General features: G+C 35.5%; 1 protein-coding gene across 1 annotated transcript in view; it reads right to left on the reverse strand.

The window, feature by feature from the left end:
- Positions 1-8775, reverse strand: part of ST18 (ST18 C2H2C-type zinc finger transcription factor) — a 148174-nt gene extending 139399 nt beyond the window's left edge. Inside the window, exons 1-2 of the mRNA XM_029923786.1 lie at positions 8725-8775; positions 7342-7370 (exon numbers count right to left, since the gene is read on the reverse strand). The gene's annotated coding sequence lies outside the window, so the exon portion shown is untranslated. The remainder of the gene's footprint in view (positions 1-7341; positions 7371-8724) is intronic.
- Between the last annotated feature and the right edge of the window lie 249 nt (positions 8776-9024).

Consider the following 9024-nt stretch of genomic DNA (forward strand, 5'->3'; position numbering starts at 1 on the left):
AGCATGGATTCACAAACATGGAAACTGGATACATATGTGATACATTTGAAAAAAAGATAAGGCAAGGTTTATACCCTGGGCTCTAGCCATGTTCCTCCTTCATGAGAAAAACGTCAAAATTTAGGAAATTTTGGAAAAAATAGAAAAATGTATCACAGAAATCTAGTTACTTATTTTTTAATAAAATTATACTGTAAATGTTTTTTGTGGAATATTACCAAGTATAACTCTTCGATGGTATGTCAGTCAACATACATTTAACTATGACAGACCAGCATATATGGTATCTAGGAGTTTTTGGAGAACATGTATTCTGTGCAGTTGGCTCTGGAACCTTCATATTTACATTATATAAATCAAATGAATCAAAATGTTCTGATCTACAAAGCAATTAAATATCTTAGATAACCCTATTCAGTAGTATAAATAAGTTAACAATAGGACTTTGAAGGCATTGACAATTTTGTGGGTCAACCCAATTTACTCGGGGACTTATAAGATTTATGAGACCAGAAATTCTTCTTAGTTACAAAATTCTCTCAAAGTTGCAACTTATGTGTTGCAGGTCGAATCCTGTCAGAACAGATATCCCTACAATAACAGTCTGAAGAATTAAACCGAAAAGTAATAATTCTTGCCCAGAAGCATGTACAATTGTTGCAAAATCTGACACAACAATATACAAATACTTAAAAAGAAATTCAAGGTGTCTTAGAGTTCATTGAAATGGAATTTTAAGACATTCAACAATAAACTATCTATCTTCAAGTTTCTTTATGCAGGAGTTAAAATATTTTTCAATCATAAGTTCTTGAGAGAGAAGATTTTTTTAAAAACCAAATCCAATGTGTCAACTAAAAGAAACCATCTGAGCCCAAACCTTATGAAATAAATCCTAAAGGAGCAAAACATAAAGATACTCATTTTAAAAATAAAACAGAAATGAGGGGTAAACCTAATGATCTTATTATCTTAAGTCTTTTACTATAATTAACTACTTAAATTATAAATATTTCATTTGAAATTAGATAAAATTAAGTATTTCTGCTTACAGAAAGTTAAGGTTGAAATGTCATGAAATTCTAATGTATACTTTTAATTGCCATTAATAAAAATATGCACAACAAGGCAATTTAGTCATATATACTCCATGGACACTTAAGTATATTTAACTTGTTACCTTAGATTGGTTATGGGCACTCAGCCATGTAAAATGGAATTTTCACAACCCTTCAAGGAATCTCACAACACTTAAAGCTCAGGAAGGGAAAACACGAGAGAGTTCTGGGCTGAGGGGAGTGGATGTAGAGGGCGTGTATAACATGACACTGGCAGCTCCAACCATTGTCTCAGACTCCAAGTGAAAGTTAAAAAACAAACAAACACTTTTTGAACACCTACCATAGGCCAAGGACTTTAGGTACATTATCGTATTTAATTTTCACATGAGTCAGAAGATAAGATTTATCTACCCTGGTGCCCATCTAACAGACCAGGAAGCCAAGGCCCAGAAAAGTTAAATAACTTATTCAAGGCCACAGATTTAGTAAATGGTAGAACCAGGTCTCAAACACATGAACTTGACAAGGGGATGTTGGAAACTCTCTTGTTACTTTGTGTCGCTCATGTGGCACCTTTAGTGACTTTCCTAGGAAGTGGTGTATAAGTTCTTAGATCATAGATCCTTAGGAGTGAGCATGAGGTTCCTATATTACCCATAGCACTGAGTACAACCCTTTGAACCATGTAGTTTCAGTAATACTTATTTGTCAAATAAGTGATTCTAAATAAAATTCCTTCTGTCAACAGAAATTAAAGTTCCATACATTTCTTTAAAGCAAAAAAGTTGTAAAGTAGATAAATCCATTTTCTTAGTCTATTTCCATAGTTAAAATTTTTGAAAATATCTCAAATTCAAGAAGAATATTTACAGAAACAAGTTCATATCATGTCTTAATTACAACACAGCCCTATGTGTGTTGAAGAATGGTAACTACATTTCTGTGAAAGTAATTCCATTCAGTTGTGTCCACAGTGGGGCAACTCCACGGACTTCAGTCAAGTTTGACCACCCTTTGTTGTACTGGTGAGGACAGGGACAAAATATTTAGAGCCCTCCAGAAGGACTGTGTGTTTTTGGGACAATTCACACCTGTATTAAGATGATGAACTATTAGCAAGTACAGAAAAAGAAATCATAACTCATGAGATCCAAATTCAAAATCTTTGCAACAGAAAAAGTCCCTAGTAGATCTCTAACACCTGGAGGAGTAAATTAGCTGCCGACCTTGACTTTAAACTAAATTGGTAGCCATCATCAGATAGCTTGCTTTTCCCATAATTTCCACCACATTGATGAGATTCCATGTGAGAAAAATTTTAATTTAGAAAAATCCTAGTGGATCTCCCCTCCATATATTTTACTTGACATTACTAAGACCCTGTCCTGTCTCTTCACAAAATTTATTTCTTTCTCAATTCTGGTTACTATAAAAATAATAGAGCTGGTAATATATATTATATGTTATATACTACATACAGAGTCTTAAATGAATTATATAAATACAATAAATGTTGGGAACACATTTAGAAGAAGAAAAGTACTTTGAGACCAAAAAAAAAAAAAAAAAAGGAAGAAGTATGTGACCTCTGGTCACCCAGACCATATTATAAACCTCAACAGAATCTCTCATGAATACTAATATTAAGTGATTTATTCTGTATATAAAATTTCTATATTCTTCTATATATAAAAATGTTTCAGGGCAAGTAATGCCAGTTAGCAAACTGATTTCTACATAATATGGAGAGTTTTAATTTATGAACAGATGATTATGACATTTCGTTCTAATATTAATGACAGTGGTTTTAAAAATTCAGTCCTGACACTGATATCATGAATCCATCTATGTTAAAACACCACCCTATGTTAACAATACTTTTTTAAATGTTTTCAATGAGACTGTCAGAGTTTATTAAGCCCCTGACAATCTGCTAAGTTGACAGTTCTTAGAATAAAATATTTAATTTACCTGAATGTCTTGTAACAATATCATCCTCTCTTGAACTAAACATCCTCTGAGTACACAAGGCTAAAGCAGGCAGACAGACATTTCAGCAAGGCAAATAAGACTTTCTGGCAACTTCCTGCTGCCATATTTCTCTAAAAGGATCCTGCAATGTTATACTTCAATACTGCAAATGCATTTTTCCAAGGGACACAGTAAGCCAATGTTGCTCAGTGTCAGATAGCTTTGATTTTTTTCCCAAGTACAGCAAGCAAATAACCACTAATCCTATTCAATATTACAGATTCACAGCAATGATTTTATTTGCAGATCCAAGAGAAATGGATTATATGAAGAACAGAGAAGCTTTTATTTTCTTGTTTTGTTGCATTTGATGGATTGATTTTTAAGATACTGATGAAGGAAATGGTTATCCCACAGATGAAATTAAATATACTTTACCAGATGGGACAATTTTACATTGACGAGAATGAACCTCACTGCATGCATTCCCGCTCAAGATTTCCATTATCTTTTAAAAGCAGCAGGACTAACTGAAATCAAAGTTGCCCAGTGCCTCTGAAAGTTTTTCAAACCTGCACACACACCTGAATGGTCATCATTTATTGAAAGCACCATCTCTCCCGCAAACAGCCTACCTTCTTAAATTCAAGTTCACTTGCATTTTGGGGTACACTTTACTTCTGAAATTCAAAAACTTTTATGAAATGGCAAAACAAAACAACAACAACAACAACGTAAGAGCACTGATCACTGAAGCAACATTTCCAGAAGTGATAGCAAAATCCCTTCATTCTGACCTACTTGTCGAGAATCGGACTTTCAGCCCCACGGTTAGGCTCAGATTTGTTCTACTTTCTCCCTAGGGCTTAATTGCCAGACTGACTTACCCGTGCCTCCTAGCCTTTGTTCTGCCTCTCACGCTGACATCAGGGAAGCAGTGATGTAGAATAAAGCAGGGGTGGGCTAGGTTAGTCCAGTGTTTGTGTCGTTGTGTGGTGTGCAGGGACACTCTGTGATACTCTAGTGAGCTGCTAAGCTTTTTTTGTAGGCTTTGTGTCATTTACTTAACGACCAATCTCATTAGCTGCCAGGGTACAATGGGCTGATGCATTTTCTATGTACATACTCTACACAGTGACCCTCAAGGTTGCCGAAGGTCTATTTAATCAGTCAAATGCTGAATATATTTGCAGTAAATCACTAAAAAAAGAAAAAAAATATATGGGACTACCGAGGTATCTTACAGGCTTGCTATTTACGGGTAGTTATTTGCAGGTAGTAAAATGCATGCACATTTAGCCAAAACAAGGGTAGAGCAGGCAAAGATGAATTATCTAGCTTTCCCTGGTGACCTTAATTTTAAGAAACTTTCAGAATCGAAGATATCTTCTGTTTGCGATTTAGAATGTAATTTCTGTCTTGGTGTAATCATATTAACAAGACAAAAAAGAATTGCTGTCCTCAGTCACTCCTCCTCACTCCAAAGTCACCCCCACCTCCGCCCCACCCCTGCCCCAGCAGCCCTAGAACTGGCCAAGTTGCATCTATGCCCTCTTTCAGTTACAAGGTGAAAACCCTTTTAAGTCCTATGAAAAATGAAATACCGAGAGCGCTCTGAATGACGACAGCTGTCCATAAGTATCAGGGAGCGTTCTATTGTCCAGCTTGTCCCTGGATAAAATGAATACTTTACAGCAGAGGCTGTTCAGCTTGGCTAAAGAGTATGGGGAGAAGGGGAGGAGGTCACTGGAGATTTCGCACACTAATTTAATCTGGGAAAAGGACAGCCCCTGCATCCCCCTTGAACAGACTGGCAGCAATCTGGGCCCCCACAGAACTATCTCCTTTTGCCTGTGCTCTATTTATTCCTTATCTCTGTTTACCAACCGCTAGGTCCCTTTCATTCACACCACGAGGCCGTTTTCCTACTATCAGTCAGCAGCTGACACTGTGGAAGAGCCTCAAAGGCAAAAAAAAAAAAAAAAAAAGATCAAAACTAAACCAAAGCTGTATAAACAATGCAACAGTACAAGTAAATGCATAAACCCTGATTCTTAACCCAGCCCACAGGGTGCAAACAGAATCTTTATAGTAAATCCAACAAACCCACCACAGTGAGCTATGGGCCACAGAGAAAGAAAAGTCCAAAACCATTCATGAAATCACCATCCAAAAAGAAGCGCTAAAACGTATGCTGGCTACTGCAGCAGCCCACCTTCCAAGGATGTTCTTATCTCTATCATGGATCAATTAGCTGGCTACCAAGAAACATTTACCTTGCCTGAAAGGTGAGCTATACCTTTCTAAGGGAAATCTCACTCTCATTAAAATGCTGGCAGATGAAAAAAATAAATAAAAATCCAGCAATACAATTATAAGTTAAAAAGGATTCAACATTAACTTTTCCCACACCTCATCATGTTTATTTCACTGAAACAATTCAAGAAACTGGGCATTAAACCTCCATTACTTTTTCATAAAGATACTAAAAAGTCCTAGGCAACACCCATGTCTTATGTCAAAGTGCCTAACAGCAGAGGAGTTGAGCAAAGCCTACTTCACGTACAACTCGGTATCTTTTGAAGTCCTCTGCAGGGTGTGAGTGAGGACAGAGGTTGGGACAACTGATTCGAAGTGTAGAAAGAGAAGAAAACAAAACAAGTGTTATTTTGAGCCTTGCGACTTTTGAGTAACTATGAATTTTGAAGTTAAAATATGGTTTAGGTATATTCATGTTGATAGCCCAGAGTTTTGAATATTTCAACAAATGGGAGAATGCCATCTAAAATAAGTAGTTCATTGAAGTGATTCAACCTCTATATGATTCAGGGTCGATAAGCATAGATGCACATACTGCTGCCCATATATACAGTGCATGAAATCAGAAGTGGATAATTTCTATTTGCTACAATCCCCTACCTTAAAAACTGTGACTGACTTTAAATTTCCCTGAGTTTCTTTCTATCACTGAAATGATTGGAAATGATTGGTTATTGTCATAAAAATCAACACCGTATTGACTCAATCACTAAGACCTTTACCAAAAAAAAGGAAGACGAAATGTAGCTCATTATCTGGGATGATCAATTGGACCAGATTTCAGTTTGTGTTTTCACCTATATGCATTATGAGCAATGAAGTCTTTACTACTTGGATCCCTTTTTCCAAATGAATTAATGAATTAAATTTATCCTTTCACCAGCTGCTAGGCAGCAGATGGAACCATTTCTGAAGCCTTGTTGAATTCAATCCATAAAACTCATTTCCTAGGATTAGCAGTCCAAAGTTTCTTTTAATGTTTATATACCGCTTGGGATTTTGAATTTCATGATGTTAAACTTTCAATTTAACTATTCTTTTTGCATTTCATATCAAACAATTATGATCTTTTAGATTTCTATGGCAGGCATGGCAGGTCATATAAGGACAAGAATTAATTTCAAGAGCAATAAAGTCATGCAAGTTACATTTTTCTGATGTTTGCTCACATTGCCCTACCGCCATGGAAACTATTTGCACTGCGCTCTCATATTACCATCAACCTAAAGAATTATATATTTAATAGATTGTGATTTTTGTTTGTTTATTCATCAATACTTTAAAGCTACAGACAGGAACATTGATTAACATTATGGAAGCTTAAAGTTTTGCAATTTAGTTATGAGTACAATCCTTACATTTTCTGCAACTAACTACTGTGTATGCCAGATTAATTTATCTAATAAGAATTTAATCCCAAGCTTTAAAAATGATAATCAAGCCACTTCCACAGAGTATGTAGATATGCAATTTATAAGCATTTACTTTTTAAAGTGCATCCTACCATGGACAGCTCCAAACATTTTTCTTCTTTTTCTAGTTTTTTACACTTACAAATGTCCAATTCAAGAACCAGGAAACTTTAAATCTTATTGATAGATGTTACAACAGAATAGTAACAACCACTTTTCAAAAAAAAAAAAAAAGAAGATTCCTTTAAACATAACTAAATTAGAATCTCATAAAAGTTCCAGTGTGTTCTGTTGAAACGTTTTAAATACAACCACCTTATGCTCTCCAAGGTACAGTATATCCAGATTTAACATATAAAAGCTTTTAAGCTTAAAACGATGCTGCTTCTATAACATAAATACAACTAAAAAAGAGTGAGTCAGTCATATGTGCAACAGTGATTTCCGCTAATTTGGCAAGAAATCTATATTAATCTAATATTGGAGTAAGCCAAGACGGCCACATCATAATCACCACTGACTAATTGAATATTTAGAAGAAGGAGAAAAAATGTCACTGGTAATCTTAGGTTACATACCTAAAAGTGGGATCCTATGCAGAGGATGTCTGCAAGGAAAGAAAGAAAAAGAAGAGAAAGTCCAGTTTCAGTTTTATTTTCGACCATGAATCTGACTATTCCCTGGAACTCATTTTCTTGTCTTCTAACATGAAAATAGGGTACACAACGGTATTCAAGATTTGCTTACCAATTTTTTCCGTTTTTGTTTCCTGGATGAGGCAGGGCTAGTTATGGCCTAAGATGAGATTTGATATAACTTTTTCTGATGATAAGCCTCTATCTTTTCAAAAATCATTTTTGGAGAAGTTATTTTACATACTTTGCTATTAGCTGCTTTGTTCCTTGAAACTGAAAAAAAGCTCACTACACCCCTTCGTGAGACTTCTATTATTTCTACATGTATCAAAGCAACCACGTTTAATAAATGCCTTGTTAGGACGAAAGGAATATGAGGCAAAGTACTGTTTATCAAGGTATATTTTCTCTCTCCTTTAGTAATACTTCACTGAACTCATCCTTCTGTAAAATTTTGTTCAAGGCTAGTATTAAGTTTTTCTCATCTTTCAGGCTTTTCTAATATTACTTTTTAACTTTCTGAACAGTCTTTTGACATCTGCATTTATCAAGAAATGAACCATATCATTTTTTAAGGAGGCTGCACTTATTCAATTCTTGAAACATTTAAAGATGATTATAAATACAATACTTATCAATTCAAATTTCTTCGGGACTGCCCATAAACTCTTTCCCTCTGTACAGCAACTACCAGAATTTTGACTTTTCAAAACAAAACCATCCTTTTGATATTATTAATTTATACAAATAACTGATATCATTGGGTTGATAGCCCCCCTCCCACAAAGATCTCCTCTATTCCAGCGAGATGTCAGATGTGAGATCTTGCTGGTAATTTTTGTGATCTCAGACATTATTTCCACTTTACCCTGTCACACAGAAAAAAAGTGTACCAAGTACCACTTCATATCAAATATTCTCTGTTGCAAATTTGCACGTTTCAAAAATGTAGATGAACAAAAGTGTTACCGATGCAGCATAAATGCAATTGCACCATGGCATTTTATTCTGAAATCCTTCTCAAAGCAGATACAATAACCTTTAAAAAAAAGAAGAAAAGAAAGAAAAGAAAAAGGAGAGAGAGCATTTAAAATAAAGACCAAGTATATCTACATCACAGCAGTAACCAGAAACAGAAGTTCAAAAACGAACATCAGAAAAACCATCAACCTACTTCTAAACTTCAGCCTTCTCGTCAGATCTTTTCTCCCCCTTCCCTCAGAAATAAAACTAAATATGACGACTCAAGACATGAAAACTTACTAGAATTCTGAGTGCCTTCAACACCAGCGTACACGGTATGCGGTTCCAAAGTTTTAAACTTACTTTTTTGTTTGTTTCCAAAACTTCTATTTCTCGCCTCCCTTGCGTGCTGGACGGAAACACTAAAGCTGTTTCTTTGAAAGGTAGTTCCCATGATATGCCATCCAGTGCCTTTGACTGCTTAGAGATAAGCACCTGCGCTTGTGTCCCCTCCTTACGTCACACCTCCCTATTCAGACCTTCTCAATATGATTCACATTTGCACATCAACAGCCTCATGCGCATACACAGATTTTTTTTCGGCTCTGGGCCCAAAACTTTCACTTTAATTTCCATCACATGATTGCTGTGGCATATGTCCTT

Source organism: Suricata suricatta, chromosome 15 (genome assembly GCF_006229205.1).
Source record: "Suricata suricatta isolate VVHF042 chromosome 15, meerkat_22Aug2017_6uvM2_HiC, whole genome shotgun sequence".
Lineage (NCBI taxonomy): Eukaryota > Metazoa > Chordata > Mammalia > Carnivora > Herpestidae > Suricata > Suricata suricatta.